This window comes from Plectropomus leopardus, chromosome 24 (assembly GCF_026936395.1).
Source record: "Plectropomus leopardus strain MGB_pleo_1.0 chromosome 24, ASM2693639v1, whole genome shotgun sequence".
Taxonomy (NCBI): domain Eukaryota; kingdom Metazoa; phylum Chordata; class Actinopteri; order Perciformes; family Serranidae; genus Plectropomus; species Plectropomus leopardus.
Window position 1 is genome coordinate 16,852,230 of NC_142199.1, and position 18,271 is coordinate 16,870,500.

The 18,271-nt window shown below is 38.5% G+C and overlaps 1 protein-coding gene across 2 annotated transcripts in view; it reads right to left on the reverse strand.

Moving 5' to 3' along the window:
- The window catches only part of LOC121962673 (carboxypeptidase O), a 99,584-nt gene that overhangs the window by 66,872 nt on the left and 14,441 nt on the right, over window positions 1-18,271 (reverse strand). The gene's annotated exons all lie outside the window — the stretch shown is intronic.

Below are 18,271 nucleotides of genomic sequence, written 5' to 3' on the forward strand. Positions count from 1 at the left end.
TCAGTTATAGATTTTGTGCGTTTGAGCTGGTTCGCCAGCAAAAGACTGTTCGACCATACACTGTGTCTTCAAGATCACACTTGAACCACATCGTCGTGAGACTCTGTAGCAGCTGGGGGATGTCCTCTGGAGAAAATCTATTTCTGTGATTGACGTTTCAGGCTGGGGTCTTGAAACCAACAACAGATATGGGAACCCAATCAAATTTGAAATGAACGAATGAAATTTACTTTCAATGTTTTTTAAAGCATTTTTTTTCTGCACATGATCATTTTGCTGTTTTATGCAGCCTCAAAAAGAGCTTTGAAGTCAGAGAGAAAATGGATTCGAGTGCAGCACTGTGGGGCAGGAGAAGGGAAATAGATTTTAAAAAAAATTTAATGTGAGGAGCTCTTAGGGAGTCTATTATCCTCCGCAGTCAGCCCGACTTTGCTGTTAAAAATATCATCATTCCGCTGCATAATTAAAACAACACTTTATAATCAAGCTTAAAGCCTCTTGACTGATTCGGCATTTTTATGATCTGTGAGCAATGAAGCAGCTGTGCAGTTCCTTGTGGCGATATGGCAACAATAGATCCAAATATGAGGCTGCTTGGTTGAATATTACTCTGATTGTATTAAGCAGATTCAATTTCCAGCATTTAAAAAGTCACCAGCAGTAGAGAAGCATAAGAACATGAACAGCACACATGTAAACAAACAGCAAATGAAAAAACAACCACATTTATGGCCTGGGGTCTATTCCAGAAAGCAGGTTTAACAAACTCTGAGTGTGACCCTGAACTCTGAACTGATGAACTCCAAGATAGAACACTCAAGTTTATTTCAGCTATTTCAACAAATCCGATTTTTACTAAAATGTTTTCATAAAACATTCAAACTATGAAAACCAGTTCAAAAAAAATCCTGTTCACATTCTCCAGCTGCACCGCCATCCTGCTCGCTTAGAAATATTAACGCTATCTCAAATATTAGGCTATAGGAATTACGTTCCACCAGCGAATTACATAAATGATGGGGATATTATTCATCATCCAACGTGTCTTTTGCCTCATACTGAATTTTGAAAATTAAACTGGGATGACACATTTCGTGCAACACGCATTTTAGTGGAACTGCTCTAACGAACTGTCAGCTGTCTGCAGTGATAGGACATGTAGAGGTTTTATTCTGAGCTGAAGGTGATTTGATGCTGTGTAACTGAATCAGGGCAAAAACCGTGGTTCAAAGAAATGACTGTCAGCACATAAAAGTGTATAACAAACTAATATCTACCTAGGATTTTGATCTGACACACGGTAAAATCCGCTAATTAATGTGCTTCAAACTGTGGTTTGATCTGGACTGAATCAATGAGGAAATGAAACAAAAAATGAGTGTCTCTGTCAGAGGGAGGAGACACAGACAAACTCAGGGTTTAAAGAGGAAAACCTGCCAGTGAGCAGGTTAACTTCAAAGAGTCAGTTACCATGGTAACTTACTCAGAGTTTAAGTTACCTCTGACTGGGACTGGGTTGGCATCACCTTTGTTCCCTCTTCAAAAAGCCTATGGGATCTCCCCACTGGACTTTGGATTATTTTAGAAGCCTTCATGATACCTACACCTTTTGTCCAGCTAGCAAATCTTAAATAAACACCACTTTTTGTACATTTTAAATGCAATCACTAGAAATAAAAAGCTAACACTGGGCTATAAATGCAGTTCTTCACGGTTTAATGACTTCAGCGTAACCGCAGCAACCGAACCATGTTCAGCATGATAACCTTTAATTTCCCTAACAAGCGCTGTAGTTTCATTTGGCCACTTATATGCAACCACCTTTTTTAAAGACACGTACAAGCTTCAAAATTCCCCGCTGGGGTATTTACTGACAAATTCTGTCATACAACAAAACGTGAAAATCTCTTGAACTTGTGTTAATCACAGACCTGGTTTCAGGCTTCAAATAATAAACAACAACAATGAATTCAAGATGAAGAAAATGACATGCAAAAAAGCTTATTCAGCTTATTCGGGTTGTAGGATTCATTCATGCAGCACTCTACAGTATCAGCCCTGTGAGTAGTCCCTATATCACCGAGGCTGTGTCCATAATCAGTCACTGCCTCCTCACTATATAGTGCTTTACATTTAGTGCCTATTTTTTGTCCTAAAAAATTCCCACAATGGAATGAAAAAAGTAGCTGCTACCAATGCCACACTATAGGTCTTTAGAGAATTCTTGTTCTTATGTTTTTAGATTTCGTTTTAGTAGAGTTGTAGACATACATATATATTTTCTTCTTTTGTGTTGCACTTCTGTGGGCTGGGATGACACATTTAGATTTTTTATGTATGCAGATACACAAAAAAAAATGACCAAAAAATTATGCAAAAACTTCTCACGATAGAGTATAACTATTATTATATAGGAAATATCAAAGGAGTGAAGAGAGAGATGCACAGGCTATGCCTATAACATGAATTTATGTAAAAATATATTCAGTATCCAAACAACTGCAGTCTGGTGTGCTCAATTTGGGATCTTTATGTACAATTTCTCAAACCTAGCAGATACTGGGTCATGAAAATGCGTCTGGTTTGTTCGATGATATTTATTTTTAATGTAAACCACTGTCACTGGAGACAGAGTTGAGCTCAGTCAGAACAGATGAAGAAACAGTCAGAAATCTCTCGCCACAAGTGAACAACCCCGAGGAAAAAAATCCCGAGCGCTGACAAATAAATCAATATGATGGGCTGTTAGCGCATGGTATCTAAAAGTAGCTCCGCCGCATTACGGGACTATTTTCTCAATAACTGATAATGAGCGTCATCATCTGGGCCTTCATTAACGTGAATATTACAGAACCAGTAATCATTACAGTGACAACATAAGGGGTCTCATTTGTCAAATGATCTCCTGTTTAATTTGTTCATGCGAGTACTCCGTGTGTAAGTTACACGAGTGACATGTATATGACTCACAAAAGCTTTCCAGCGTTATTCATGAAACTAAATTTAATTTTATCTCCATCCAGACATCAGGATGATTTTCTAATTAGGAATACCCGACTGGATAAAATAATTACTGAACACAGCTGCACACCCAACTCTATTACAAGTCTGCTGCAGAGAGTGAGCACACATCAAACAACACCAGTTCCTGCACAGTTCACACTGGGAACACCTCCGGTTTACATACACACTGATAATTGGTTGGTAATTTGATTAAGTCTTGCCTCATTTTGATTATCGTAATGAAAGTAAGGTCATAATTAGTGTTGGGAGCATAGCTGAATTCAAAGTCTCCATTTATCTGGTAAACACTGCCATCTAAGTTTTTTGTTTTAATGATGTTATGAGTTGACCCACATGTAGAGGTGGTGGAGCTAGATCTGATTATTCACAAGGGTGTTGTGTTTCCACAGAGGGCCACAAACCATCGAAAACAAATATTTACTCAGTATAAAACTCAAAAGAATACTATTGATAGCTGAGTATCAATACATTTTTCAGAGCATATAAACACTGCTCTGGATTTTAGTTGCATTTGTTTAGCTTATATATTTTTCAGTGATGTCAGTCAGTCAGTTCACACTTTGGTCCTGAAGCTGAAATATCTCAACAACTATTGGATGGCTTGCCATTACATTTTGCAGAAACATTCATAATGTGCAGAGTATGAATTCCCGTGACTTTGGTGATCCAAAAATTACCACAGTGAAGTCAAGCTAAATTTAACTGATGCTTATTCATCAATATTCATTGAAAGTCTCCAGAGATAACTTTTTTGTTTTAACAATTAATTCTGAATTTCATGCTGATTGCACATTGTAATGTCTTGGAGCGATGAAAAAAAAAAAAAAGGTAAAATTGGTTTGCTACAAGCCCATCTTTCACTGTGTAATTCTGCCTGCCTCCTAGTATGATCTCCCGGAAAAAAATGATCAAATTACGGCACAAAAGGAAGTGTGTCAACCATTGTTCTTCAAAAACAGAAATAGAAGTGTGCTACTTGTTTTCCCAGGTCCAAAGCTTGCTATCTGCAGCAGGGAGGTAACTTTGCAGTGAATGACTGATTTTGCACTAGTCATTACTGAGGAAATGGCAGCAAGCAGAATAAGTAAAGTAACAGGAAATTCTGCGTTGCAAAAAAAAAAAGAGCCCCATCAACAGAGGCTGCAAAAAAGGCAAAGAGAGAGAACAAACGAAACCGGGGTAAACAAGGGTGAATCTTGGAAGGGCGTTTGTACGATGGAGGGAGCCCCAGGATGTGAGGGGGTTCAAAACCAATGTTGCTTTGGCATTCTTCTTTTCAGATCAGTAACTAGTAACTTAACCTCTTCAGTCTTCTTGTATCTTTAGTGTTGTGTGTGTGTTGATAATGTTGTTTAGTATCGATCACTTGTCTGTGGATAATAGCTAAGCTCTGAGGAAAACAGAAAGCGTCTTTGCAACAGTAGCATCAACAACAATACCACTGGGAGACACTTGGTTAGGGTAGAATTAAAAAGTTGAAACCTTATAGCTCTCCACTTAAAATCTCCCTCCAACCTCAGAAGCTTTTTCATAAAGGCTACTGTATAAACTTTTGAACAAAAGTGTTATGTAAAGAGAGGATCAAACACTGAAATAAATCGTGCTCTTGTTAATTAAAAAAAAAAAAAAGTGACGAAGAATGAGCAAATCCACAGCTTATTCGCGATTATTTCGGGCTGATGATAGGTCAGCTGAACATGCTGCCGCTCTCCTTGACCCACTGAACACAGTCAGTCCACAGATCCACAGCCACATGAGAGCACATTCTCTGAGAAATATTGGGAAGTCTTCACAGGACAGAGATCTGAGGGGGTTTTCACATCAGTTTGTTTCATAAGTGTGAACACTGTGTTGGCACATTACACTGATCTGAGGCCAAGACCCTCAAATGTTGATCTAGAGTGCACTTCATGTGTCCTCAACTAAGGTACACATTATATGTGAAAATTAACTGAACCAAAACACATAATTAAACTGCTACAGAATGCAACTAGAAGGCGTTTTTAAACTAGTTATGAAACAGTCTCAAATCGACACTGATGCCTCTATATCAGACAACATCTCAGCTCACTGCTGACAGACTCAGATCTGGCTTAGCTGCTGACTTCCATCTGCAGTCAGAGAAACCACAGGAGGCGAAGAGGTCCTAGCTGACAACAGAGGCTTCTTCTCTGGCCTGGAGCAAAGCTTTGCCTCACTGCTCCACTGCGCCCTTCAGATGATAGTCCCCAGGGCAGCGCTGTCCGTCTGCAACGCACTTTTCTGCACTGTAGCACAACAAAAGTGTCATGTAGATGTTGACACAAGCGTACTTTGGTACAAAAAAACACTACTAATCTGAAAGCTGAGCTGTGTTCGGGGTAGAGGGGGCAATTGAACTCAAGCACAAATCATTCATATTTAATATGAAAACGGCCTTAAGGTGTGCCGAAAAATTTGCCCAAGGTAGAGGAGGACGATGCGGCCCTGAAACATTATCATCATATTTCAGGGTATTTTTGCAATAATGATATTCCTGATTATACAAAAAAATGCTGAAAAATATTTTATTATTTTGTAGAATTTACAGCTGCAACAAAAAACACTGTTATTGTTATATATGTCAGCCTAAATGTAACACCTTTCCTTCAAATATTCACTACAAACTGAACAAAAATGATCTCTCATATCTTCAGTTTTGCAAACAATAACAGTCGAATATTGCTAATATGGCAACACTAGGTGATATATTTGGTCATTATACACTATGATGGTGAGCATGGCAAACATTACACCTGCTAAACTTTAGCATCATCATTGTGTGCAGTTAACTCGCTGATGTTAGCATTTAGCTCGGAGCCCCTCGGAGCCTCAGTGCAGCCTCAAAGAGCGAGCATGGCTCTGAGTGTTCACACAGAATGAATCTGCTTCATAAATGTGTAGAGACCAGATTTAAAGGGAGAAACATTGGAGGGAGACAACAGAGAGAGTTCAGAGTTCAGTCAGAGGCTGAGCTGAACATAAACACACACACAGATGGTGTGTCCATTGTTAAGCTCGCATCTGTCCAGTCGGAAAATTGTCTGTTAAGGGCAAATAAACACAAACAGCCCAGCGGTCAAACATAAATCATTGAAATGATGATAAAAATGATTGCCTGTATGATATAAGATATTCCATAAGGCATCCTGTCTTCATAGTGAACCACTGGTGAATCTGGAGCTCCACATTAACTGAACTTCAGATTTTGTTTCATAAACAGACCACTGTATATGCAACATGCACCTGTAGCTAAAACATACATGAAACCATGGTGACAGTAAGTGACCCTGTAGTGACACAAAAAAAGCCAGAGGAGGGGGTAGCAATAACACAGCCTGGTCTAATGTACAGTTAAATGAATGTTTTTTATTCCCGCAGCACAAAATAATAAGATTTCAGGGTGCTGATCAATGCCAATGACTCGGTGTGAATCAGATTATTAAGACCAAAGAAATCGGCAGATCAGACTGATCCTGGCAGTAATATCTGGGACTGTGGCACTTCTCGGCGCCTGCGTCACAGCTGATGTGTCTGTTAATGGGAGAGATGGAAAAACATGCGACTCAGTCACGCTGCCCACATCTCCCACATTTTCTCTGCTCTCTGATTTCCTTCTGGCCCCAGTTTGCCAAGTCTCTGTACCTTGGAACCCAAACTGAGGAGGAGAGGAGAGACATCATCCGTCATCCTCCTTGACACCTCATTATGAAAATGGTGATCTCTGAGGCCACACCACATGGCACGGTGGCACGCGGCCGCCTGCTGCTGGCTCTGTTCTCTGAGAGAGTCTGTGAGCCAACAGGGGCAGTCTGGGGATGCTGCTTTGGCTTCGGTGATATGAGAGAATGTGTTTGTGATGACAGAGAGGAAAAAGGAGGAAACTGAGAGGAGGTGAGCATATTTTGGGGCTATAAATCAGAATGATATGACATGTGTTTTGGTTGTTACCTACAAATACATACAAAGAGCTCTTAGGCACAGATGCTGAAAATATCACACATGCCTCTCAGCTTCCAGAGGATTTCTCAGATAATGCAGCCCCTTGGGTTGAGGATGATTCCTTGTTCGCAGAGATGAATGTGCCCTTCAGTGTGACATCAAAGCAGCAGGATTAGGTGTTGATTAAGCTCCACATAAACAGAGAAGGAAGCTTCACACTGAGCACAGACTTCAATAGTGAAGACATAGAGAGACAAAGTTAATGGATTTTGCACTACATGCAATCAATATTGTTCAAAAATAAGTTAACATTTCAGTTTTTTCTTGATGTGAGACTGTAACTTTTAAAGAAAAAAAAGTTTCCTTTGTTAGCAAAAAAATCACCCCTGTTCACTTCAATATAATCCAGAATTTGCTGCTACAGCCTTTCTTGGTCTGGTATTAGCGGTCTGGTATTGTTCTGATGCCCAAAATTCTGAAGGCCCATTAGTCCAAAAAATGTCCAAAAGCCCATATCTCAGACAGCCCACTGTCCAAAGTCCTGGTTCTGTGAAAATGCAAACTCCCTGCAGTTAGTTTCAGTTTCCCAGCAGCATTTAAGCCACCAATCCTGACGGTTTTTACTGACCCTTTTGTGGCATATTCCAGCAGCATTTGAGCCACCAAACCCAGGTATTTTTCACCAACACCTTCCCTGCCAATTTTGTGTCACCGAATGTGGGCTTTCGAAAAGAAAAATATATCTTTTTTCCAACCACAACCAAGTTGTTATTGTGCCTTACCTAACCACACATTTACTACAGTGTTGCTGACAAATGCAACATATCCGTGGTTGACAAAAATGTACCCTACAATGTGAACATTTCTTTTAAACCTTTATGTTAGGAATTTTAACATGCTCAATACGTCACTTAAACCTCTCAGCCAAGAAATCCTTTACAAATAGATTTTTAAAAAGTCCTCGAATTCTGGCATTAACAATAAAATAAAATATATGTACACAGCAATAGAGGGTTTACAGTTACAGTGTCAGTTCATCACAATCTACTACTCTTGAGATACTCCCAAGTACAATGCATTTATCAGCTCTCTTATCTACATATCAGTCTGACTTCCACATAAGTAGAATAAGTTTCCCTGAAAGACCCTGAGTTTCATACTTGTCTACCAAAGGAAACACACTCATGGCACCTAGGACCAGTGGATAAGGTTATCAGTTCTTCTCATCAAAGAGACATTCAAATAGACACTTCCAATAGGTCAACAATTTATGACATGTCCAAAGAGGATGTGTTACTGTCCCATCTGCCTCTTTACACCTGCTGCAACAGGGGGAAACATCAGGGAGGATTTCATGCAATCTGTCTTTAGAGTAATAAATGTATTGTATTAAATTATGCCTGGAGCTAAGTGAACACTTATACACACTCTCAAGACTCTCCTTCCAGATCTCATTGTCTATCTCTTCGCCTAACTCACTTTTCTGCTTTAATGTATTTGTGCTGACATCAATATGACTTTGTATAGTGTGATAAAAGTTGGAAACTGCCTTTTTACTGCATGGATTGACATTGTTGATACTCTTAAGAGAATCATGGGATCATATATCCTAAAATAAGGCAGATTTTTCCGCACAAAATCACAGATTTGCAAGTACCTGAAAAAAATTGGATGCTAGGATGTTATAAACCCTCTGACGCTGCTCAACATTTTTTTCTGGACCAGGATGTGTGTATTTTTTTTAGAAAAACTGGACTTTGGAGCAATGGGCAGTCCCTGTATGTTGAGTCGCTTATGGTGGCTAATGGTAGAAAATTATTCCACCTTTACAGATTAACTTCATGCATATAATCTGTTGAAGACTATCTTAATTGCATTAAAGTTGTATTTTCAGGATATCTTAATTTGTAATAGAAGTAAAGTTGTAGAGAAAAATGAACAAGGCAAAACTTGCATGAAGGGGGTTTCAGAAAGGCTCTTGTGTGTGCACCTCTGTTAACCAAAGGCAGGCAAACTTTGTCTTTTGAGTAATGTGGAAAAAAGCCTTAAGGCCAGACTTTGCCTTGTGTGCAGAACAGTATTTAACCTCTATTACCATATTTTTTACTGCAGGAGAGGATTCCTCTTATTTGGCATGAGATTTGCTTGAGCGTCGGGGCAGTGAATGTCTCATTTTAAAAGCTTGAGAGTTGGCAACCTTGCTATGATATGGCAAAATCTACCTAAAGAAAGCTAACATTAGCTAAGAAAACAACAGCAGCAAAAGTACTTAATGTTTTTATTGCTTAGCAGTTTAACTCAGAAGATGACGTTTATGAAAGCGCCATAGTCTCACGTGGAAGGTTCTCAAGTCGAGATGGAACATAAACTAGGAAACTAAGGCCATGCTTTGTGTTTTGGATTCAATAAAAGTAGCCAGGCAATAACTTACTGAAAATGTCAAAACCATCAGTGGTCACTCATCTGAGATATGACATTATACTTTTGTCAGCACTGTAATCTTTTTCATTTTGGTTGAGCAGAAACAAGCTGTTGCAGCTTAAATTAAGCGAATGTACATGGCTGAAGGTTTACATTAGATCACTAGTCAATAACAACATTCATTTCTGGACTTCACTTCCAGAAATTTCAATCAACAAATGCAAATGAGAGTGAACAGGAGAGGCACATATGTCACCCAGTGTAACCACTTTAGCTAATGAACTGTCCACCTCTGACACTGTAAACAAGTTTAATGTATTAGAGACCATTTTCAATGTTTTGTGGAGCTGAGGTGAGATGAGGAAGAGACTTTCACCATGACTCACTGTGACAGAGTAAAGCACCGTTAAATACACAAAATAGGTTATTGAAACAATACATTCTTGTGGGGGAAAAAAACAGGAATTTTAAATGAAATTCAATACAGTTTCTTTTCTTTGTGGCAACTCACAAGTCACAAATAAGTCTCCAGTCTTTGCACTCAAGTCAAGACTGACAAGTCCTGAGTCAAGTCCCAAGTCGAGACCACCAAACCCAAATGTTTTAAGTCCTAAACAAGACATATTTAAACAACCAAATAATAAGACATTGCATTTGTAAAAGTCTTGAACTCTTTTTAGTTTTGTATAAGTTTATTAGAACAACTGTTGGAAATTGTCACATCTTTGTTTATACCACTACACCTCTTTAAAATGCTGTATTTTCCTTAATTGTATGCATTGTATACAGCCAAATTTTAAGGTTTTTTTTTAAATAATATAATCTCTATGTGTGTTTATTTTCCATCCAGTGTTATGCATTCTGTTCATTCCATATTTATCCTTATTTTTGTCTTACTTGTACTATTAATATCACGTATTCTCCATGTGAAGATGCACTCTTTGTATTCTATTCTGATCTTCTCTTATTTTTACATGCAGATATTATTATGTCTTAATGTCCTCTGTGTCTTGTCATGTGAAGCACTTGGTGCATGTAATTCATTTGCTGTAAATCATATTGGGCTGCATTCATTTTATGAAAGGTGCTGTACAAATAAAGTTTATTATTCTTATTATTTATTATTTTGACTTGCACATTTTGCATACTGCAATTCATTTTTATTGACCATGGTGTCTTGAGCTTTGGGAAAGATGAGATGGGAAAGATGAGTCTTTTCAATAACTCAGTATTTTTACCCACCATTGCTCACTGCGGATGTAAAATGTCACAAATATGGCAGTAAGTCTAACTGAGATTTTGTCAGTTTCCTTAGAGTGGCACATGAAATATGAAACGTAATTTAAGTCTCCTGAGAGAAACATCATTCTGTGACTGATCCAGCAGAGAAGTGTTGACGTGAATTGCCTGGCGGGATGCTGTCAATCATCCTGACAGGCAAAGGCGCCAAGGGACTGAAGTAAGGAGTCACATGGGCAAAAGGTAGAGTGTGTATGCTGGGTTCATGGCGCTTGAGACATCCATATAAACAAGAGGCTGAAGGTAAAGCACTCTGACGTTCACCTATCTTCTTTTTTATAGTTATTTAAAAGAAATAGCATGCAGTTATATAATCCTACAACTTAATGTACAGTATCCCTCTCGTCCCATTTGTTCTTTTCATTAAAGGTATCGGTCAAAGTCCTCCACCCACACTGAGAGAGTGCGTGACAGAAGACAGTGGAGTTTATTTACTGTAGGCTGGAGTCAGTCAGTACAGGTCAGCTAAATCTCAGTTTTTGTAACTTCTACAGACAATCAACAAAGCTCAGCTCCTGGAGGCCAAATGCAATCATCAACCAACAGAGTGTGATTTAGATGCTCAGCACTAGTGTGTATAAAACTGAAATTTACAGCTCAGACTTTCATTTGCCAGCAAAGTTTACAGTAGCTTCCACCCATTGAGACATGCCAGACCAAATTTATGAAACATTCCAAGGCTAGTTTGGCAAAAAAAAATAGTGAATCATTAGACTTTTATTTTTTACCAAACTACAGTTTGCAAGGTCAAGAATGAACCTTTAAGCTTTATTTTCCCAGCAATTGACATCATTTAGTCACTTGTTATATAGTCACTTGTTATCAATTTTCTTTTTTAGTCACATGAAAGCTTCAAAGTTCACAGTGGGGTATTTATTTTTACTATTTTATGTTGTAGAACAGAACGTCAGAGTCTCCTCAGCTTGTGTTAACCAAAGACCTAATTTGAAGCTTCTGACCAAAAACCAATTCAAAAAACAGAGGTGCACCAAAAAAATGCGCTGAAATGCTAATGGATTTCAGGGTTTTAGGACTCATTACTGGGGTACTCTGTACACTTTACATCTGTTACTGCACTGTGTGTCTCTAAATTACATATAAATACCATTTGGTTATTTATAGCACCACACTGTCAGAGCACAGAGCATCCTCTGGGCAGAGACAGGGCAGAATAACTTTATTGAACTAGGACTGAAAGTTTGCTTTCACTCCTCTATAGCAACTGCTTTCCTCTATTGATCTGATATGATCAGCTGAGCACATCCAACAGATTAATTATCCATACCTCGACTCAAACTCTTCAATCTGTTGCTGAGAAAACAAAGAACTCATGTGGAGAGCTCCACCTGCGCTGTGGTCACAGGCTCGCAAACACACACACAGAAAACACAGAATGATTAAAAAAAAAAAAACAAACACACAACACTTTTAAGAAAACTGCACCCCCCTCCCATTTTTTTTCAAAATGTCAAACTCTTCCTTTAAAGACTACTCTTAAATCCCTTTCCCAATGCACAAAAACCCAATAACAACTGCTAACATCTGGCTTTTCACTGTAATGAGAAAGTTTAAAATCAGCATGTACACCCAGGTCAAATGACTCTGCAGTAGTCACTGGTATTTATCAGCTCCGGCTCTGACTGACAGCAATGGAAATACAACACCCGGGTAAATGGGGTAATTCTAGCCCCTTTAACAGTTAGATGCAATGACATGTCGCCACTAATTACTTTCTGTCTCCATCCATGCTCAAACATTGTTCCTACCTATTTTTCAAGGGTTTTTTGTTTAAAAAAAACTGTATACATGCACTAAATTTAGTGGAAAAGGGGTTTAAGTTGCCTGGTTTTGAGTATATCTCTCAGAACTCCTGATCAACAACAGTGTTAGCACTTGCCACCTGACAAGTCACATCCTGGAGCTCTTATTTCACTGTGCAAATGTTTTTGTGCCCTTTACCTTTAAGGAGTATCATGCAAAAGGTGAGGTGAACATACAAACATTTGACTTACTTTATTATTCAGCAAGTCCTGTCACTAAATGCCTTAAGTCAATAAGCCTGGTGTGCTTAAAAGATTTGCTCATCTTTGGTGGGGTGTTATTCTCAAAGTGCTATTTCTAAAACAAGCATGGCAGGTTACAATGTGTCACGCTGTTTATCCGTCAGCTGTTAACCCAGCAGGTGTTACCAATGCAGTCCATACTGAAAGGCCAAAAATAGTTTTGCATTGGTGGGAGAAGTTGGAGAAAGAAGAGACCTGACTACTGACTTACTTCTAGTTCCTGCTCACTTTTAATTCTAATCTACTTGAAGATAAAGACACTTAATGCAAATATTGACCCTTGATCTGCGCTTTTTCATTTCTGCCCAATTTGCAAAGTCCAAACAAGCGGCGGTACGTCTTTAAACCTGATGAGCAAAATATGGTTTGCTTTCATTACTTTAAAACGTTCGGGCTAAACCAAAGGTCTCTAGTGAAGTGAAGGTCAGATTTAAAATGAGCTCATGCTTCATAATTAGCTCTTTAGTGGATTTGGATGAATTGTGGTCTGATGGCTTCTTAGAGGCAGACTGTACTCCTACAGAGGGAGATCAGTCAGGCGATAACAAAGCATGGAATAAGGGCTGTAATGCTTTTTTTTTGTGTGTGTAACTACCTTCATCTGCACCTCTCATGCATACTACATTTTGTCCAAAAACTGTAGAGAAAGACTCAGTGTTCCCTGTGGGGAAATTGGGTTTTCAGGGATTGAATATGGCAAGGAAATATAGAATATGATGAAGAAAAATTAGTGTATTAAAAATACATAATGGACAATTACAGCAAGTGTGTGCAGGCTGTTCTAAATAACAGCAGTGTCACAGAAATAATAATGAGGACTATTAAGATACATGTAAAATACACAATCATTGTAATTGGAATTTTTTTTTTCCAGCATGCAAATAAAGGCATCTTCAGGATAAATGCATGCGTGGCCTTTGTTATCCATCATCATGTTGCCACGTACACTATGTTCAGATCTGTATTCTATATGTGCATCAGCGGCGGTTCACAAGATCAAAAGTCCAGATGGAAGCGCCATATGTACAGGAACGACTGTAGATATGACGTCTCTTCGGTCAAACTCAGAACACTCACAACATCCTAATTTCAGAGCCATGGAAGTAAAATGCCCAAAAATGACTCATCCCTTTCAACGTTCAAAGAAATATGATAATTTTCGCAAATTTCAAAGGGAAGATAATGGCTCTGTTTGAAATGTTTACTCAGTTTTCCTGGAAAAAGCGAAGACAGACAGATAAACAGGCTGTAAGGGCCTTTTCTCAGCCTCATAAATGAGCATCCACAAACAGTCTCTAGAATTAAGTGGTCATAAAATAATTTAAAGCTCCTGCATTCTGCTGCTTTCTTTTTATTTTTCTTCTACTGTAAAGCATTTCGCTGTCAGCTTGGCTTGTTTTCTGTGCATCTTTGATGAAAGGGATTATAATCACCCAGTGAGCTTAAACAAAGCAGAAACTGGTGAAGGGAGAAGCCTTGTTTTACTGTCAATTAGTTACCAAGCTAAGCCACACTCTTTTTAAGAAGTCTCATTTGAATAAAAACCCTTTTTTTTAAAAAAATCTTTTATTATTCACATCTTTTTTTCTGATTCTTTTTCTACCCTTTAGGAAATTAATTCCTGAGAGCTGACATCACTTGTAGGCTTCATTACTTTTAGTGCAGGACTTTTAGAATGACACAACCACAGACATAACACAGTAAAGGGGATGCTGGGTAAAAACTAGAGACCAATAAGTACTCCTGATTCTAGATATAGCCTACTTGATCATGTTGACTAATTTAAAACACTGTTTTTTTTCTGGAAATAAATGAATGAAAATATCAGGATTCTTTTATATGAGGTCTAGTTTGTGTAATCAGTGTGGTTGAACACAATAAAAGGGAAGAAATATGACAGGAAGAATAAAAAAAAATATGCCTCTATTTGTTTGAAGTGAACAAGCGAACACTATGAATGTCTTCCAAAAAAGAGCGTAAAAATGTGTGAATTATTCCAATATTTATATAATGACCTCTTCGCCATCATCGTACCAGGCAGTTCTTTTCCAGTATAGCTAAACCCCAGTCAGTTGGTACAGTTTCACTCAGTTTTAGAGTGACTTTCCTGACAAGTTGAAATAGTCTTTACTGTAGAAACAGACCACAAACAGAATATCTGACAAACAGCAGAGAAATGTTGCCATCATTGTCATTGTGACGAGTTCAAAGGTCTACAAACAACCACAAGACTTAATGTTGGCATTGAAGGTCTCATCCCGGATATGTTAAATATGTACATTACATGTGTTGCGGATATGTTGAAACTTAACATTTCTTTTTGGGCTGTCAGCGTTAACGCATTAATCGCAATGCAATTAGGGTCCATAAATAATGCTACACATGGGGTGCCCGCTCTATCCACTGAGCCACCAGGCTCACCAGTTTTAAGGTAAGATGGAGCTAGTGGAACTGAGGAATCGAGTTGTACCAACTATGTCAGGAATGGGGCTGAATAATGCTCCAAATTTCAGCTAATTTATTTGCAATGGAAAAATGGCATCGTCATTTCAGAGGGATTCCTTGACCTCTGACCTCAAGATATTTGAATGAAAATACGTTCGATGGGTACCCATGTATCTCCCCTTTACAGACAGGCCCACTTTATGTTAGTACCATACAGTCTAGGTTTAAGCAAGAAAAACACTTAGTTTGGGTTAGGAAAATAAGTTTTTTGTTGAAAACACAGCTAAAAACACAACAGCCACAAGCACAACTGGGTATGTCCCAAAGCGTCAATAAAAAATACATTGTTTGTTGCCACAAACACTGCTGGAAAAGTGCCAAGTGCTGTTAGAAAATACAGCAGGCAGGAAAGGCCCGGATGTGTCATTAAAAATACCAAGTTTTAGGGTGCCCATTAGCTCACCTGGTAGAGCAGGCACCCCGTGTACAAAGGCTATGTCCTAAGCTGTCCTATCATAATAAAGGTAGAGAACAAAAAAAAAAACTATCCTTAAAAATACCTGGATTTGTCACCACAAACACAGCTGGAAACGGCCTAAAGTGTTGTTAAAAGATATTCCATTTTGTTGCTACAAACACAACTTGAAATGGCCTGACTAAAGCAAATCTAGCAGCCACTTTGATACCTGACCAGCATTTGGCTGGTGGATAATTTCCAATTTACATGATACGTGTGATAAGTACAAGTGTAACATGTACATGGTTTGCCGAAACGTGCAATGCCAATATTTTATTCTGGCAACCGGGTTGTTGAAAAATGTTAACAGCCAGAGAAAATAAATCTGAGAACTTCAAAGAGGCTGGTAGGGGAGAGTGAGTGACTGATACACAAAGAAATGTTCTCTCTTTTTACAAGAGAAAAGGCTTCAGAGATAAGGACTCTCTTCTCTGAAGGTTAACACCTCGGGAACACTAGTCGAAAGGTTGTTTGTATCTTAAAAAAGTCATTTCCAAAAAAACAGCTGGGCCTTACAATCAGTCTTATATTCAGGCTGATCTGATAATACTCTCAAGCTCAGTTTTCCTATCCTTGCTCAGCCAACACTAGATGGGATATCATAAAATCTCATAAGTGATTTATGATGTTGACCTTTCTATGTATATAAATAAACCCTGCAATAATGTCACATTTTCATGGCCTGAAATATGATAGACCCTTTTCATATAGGTTGCCAACGTCACAAAACACCCTTTGGCCAATTATCACACTAACTCCACCATTACTGCTGAAGATCAGAAACAAACAGGACTGTATGCTCGTTTCTTTTTTATCAACCTACGTGGACTTCCTTTTATAACTTTATAACACGCAACTTTAACACCTAACTATCTGTAACCATCAGGTTATGAATTTCGTGACAAAGACACACAAAGAGGACATGAGTTTTAATCACAGTAAATCGGTTCCATGTTACTATGGCTACTAGCATTATGTGTAGCTGTCCCATACGTTAAACGTGTTATTGTCATATATTTTTATTTTTCCTTTAATTTCAGTTCTACACTACGACTCTATCTTGTGTGTGTACAAAGGATGTATGAGTGTGTGTGGGTTAACTTTCCTATTTTTACACCCAAGTAACACCAGTTGATTCAACTTATCCTCATACAACGTTTCGTATAATCTTACTAAAATGCAAAAATGGGCATCGTCAAATTATTTGCTTAACATAAAGTTAAAGACTTAACGTAAAGCTACACAGGTTAGGTTTAGGAAAGTAAAGTTGTGTAGGTTAGGTTTAGGAAAAGACACATGGTGATGATGTAGCTAAAAATTAGTCCTTAAAAGTTGATCAAATGTTAAATATTAATTGGAAGAGCTTTAAATTACAATCTGACCTATTGTTTTTGGATTGTCTGTACTTGATGTTTTTATTTTTTGCACGCTTGACCAAGTGAATTACCCTATTGGTTAGCTTGTCTTGCAACAGCACCTGGAATAAAGCAAAAATACCCAAACAGGAAAGGACAGATGCAAATATCTTCAATGCTTACACCTATTAAGGGCTGCCAGTTTTGCGCTGTGCTAATTCCCTTCAAACAGCATCACCATCATAATAATAGCTGCTATGTCAGGCACCATTTCACCTGCAATTTCATCTCTATTAGTGGAATTGTCTGTCCTTGAGATTCGAGCCTTTTCCAAAGTCATGAATCAAGTTGATTCTCTCACTGTCAGATCTCTTGCCTTCTTGGCTTTGATGCCAATAATGGCTGTTTACTTTCCTGCGTGTTGCTGAGAAATATCTTTGGCCTTCAACAGAGCTTTTTGGAAATCACTGCTGCTACAACACAGACGCAACAAAAGTTCAATCCTTCAAAAAGGTACAGGCTATTCGAAGAGTGCTTTTTCTGGAATGTATTCACTCTGCGTGGCTCTAAAGAATAGCCCATTTATGGAAATGAGGCGAAGTAGAGTTTTTTCCTCCATCACTCCACCTAACCGTGAAAGATTCTGGTCTGAGAGCCGAGCGTGAATGAATTATAGTCTGCTTGGAGAAAATACTTTCAACACAAACTTTCTTAAGCCTTATGACTCTATCAGCTTTGTTTGTCTGTTTAACTGTCTGTCTGCCAGGCGGCTTGCATTATTCATCTTCCTATTTCAAGAATGCAGAATTCAGACGTCTCAGTGACAAAGTTCACAGTCTGATTGCTCAGTTCATATAAGGAGACTGATTACAATTCTTTCATCCTGTAAACTGACTCTTCCCATGCTATTAAATCTGTTTTTATTCTTTATTATTCATTGTATGTTTGACATAAAGGTGCCTTATACTCAAAGGATTTTCATTCTGTTATTCACAGAGAGCTTCAGAAAACAGTAACTCCCAGTGCGGGACTGCTGAGTGATGATTTAATCCCATTCCTATCTGTCTTTAGACGCTGATTTATTTATGAGGGTTTCTTTGGAAAGAATCTTTCTGCGCCTGCCTGCCTGCAGCACTGCCAATAGCTTCCCACTGATCACTGTGCTGGAAACGAAATCAGTCTGAGGT